Source organism: Helianthus annuus, chromosome 14 (assembly GCF_002127325.2).
Source record: "Helianthus annuus cultivar XRQ/B chromosome 14, HanXRQr2.0-SUNRISE, whole genome shotgun sequence".
NCBI classification, from domain to species: Eukaryota; Viridiplantae; Streptophyta; class Magnoliopsida; order Asterales; family Asteraceae; genus Helianthus; species Helianthus annuus.
Window position 1 is genome coordinate 145,623,018 of NC_035446.2, and position 1,438 is coordinate 145,624,455.

At 34.8% G+C, this 1,438-nt stretch overlaps 1 long non-coding RNA gene across 1 annotated transcript; it reads left to right on the forward strand.

The window, feature by feature from the left end:
- Nucleotides 1-208: 208 nt before the first annotated feature.
- Nucleotides 209-1,438, forward strand: LOC118486699. Its single transcript, XR_004879581.1, has 2 exons — nucleotides 209-539; nucleotides 981-1,438. It is a non-coding gene; the product is annotated as an uncharacterized LOC118486699 (long non-coding RNA).

Sequence of the window (1,438 nt, forward strand, 5' to 3'; positions counted from 1 at the left end):
AAGAAACCTCATTTTCTTAGAAAACTTAGCAAACTTTACTTGTGGCCTACATTTAGCCACGTGTGACTTTCACTTCCTGTTACTTTTTGCTTCCAAGGTTATATTAGTAATTTATGCAACCCAAGATATTTCCCCATTTTGAATTGACATGATCATTTAATGCACATCAACTCATTTGTACAATTCACCCACCCCCATATTTCTTTTACAATTTTTCATTTTATATCTTCTTCAACAGAAGAACCATAATCATCTTCTACTCCAAATTATCATTTCTCCATTAATGTCCATGGAGACAAATCCACCAACCTCCGAGTTAATGTCGCCGGTCCATAGTTTCCCCAACAGGTTCTTTAGCAGCGACTTCCATACTGATGAGGAATTAAATGCTCAAGCTTCATCATCTCGGTTGTGCTCATGCTTGTTGAAAGCTGATTTCTAGAGTAAGAAACAACAATCTTCATCATGTTTATCAAGAACACACAGAGAGAAGCAAGTTTGAAGATCTTCATCGTGTTTATCGTATGGTTCTAGATTCGGTAAGTGTTTTAGAGAGAGAAAGTTGCTATTTTAGAGAGAGAAACAACAATCTCTTGAGTATTTTATTTTAAAAAATCATTTCACACTTGATGTTTTTGTTAAAATGGTTGTTAATAGGTTTTTGTGTAATGGCTGTTTTAGAGATGAAACATGATTTTTTTTTTTTTGTTAAAATGATTCTTAAAAGGGGTAAATGTTTATGTAATTTGCAGGTTTTTATTTTTGTGTTAAAAAGTTGTGCTTGGTTTGGTTGCTTGTTTAGGCTTTTGATCTGAATAGTAACTATTTTTTTGTTGGTTTAGTTGCTTTGTTTAGGGCTTTTTGATCTGAATACTAACTTTTTTGTATGTTATTTGAGAAAAAAGATTTTCTGCCTATGAATGTATTAATATTTATGTTTGGTTAACGACTTAACGGTTATCTTATCTTTTTGTTATTAGGACGGTGATGGATACAAGGGAAATAAGATCCAATTCTCAGGACCGTTGGTTTCGTCAAACGTGGATCAGATGCTCAAGGATCATGACCATGTTTATGTTACAGCACAACACAACTAACACGTGTTATAGTTTGAACTTATCGGACATGCATGTGTCACATGTGACATGAAAACACATTTTTATAGCTTCCCTAGCATACGCACACCCACATGTTTACAAACCGTTTCAAGACCGACCCAAACAATAAAGCAAGGGTAGCTGCTGAAAAGCTAAGGCAGCAAAGGTAGCCGCTGAAAAGCTAAGGCAGACTGCCAAAGGAAGCTCCACCATTTTCTTAGTGCTATGTATTTTCGTTTACTAGTAATATGTAATGTGTGACTCTTATTGTTTTGTCTAGTACATGATGTTAAAACGGTATGGACTTAAAACATTTTGTGTTGGAGTCGCCCGTGTTTGTA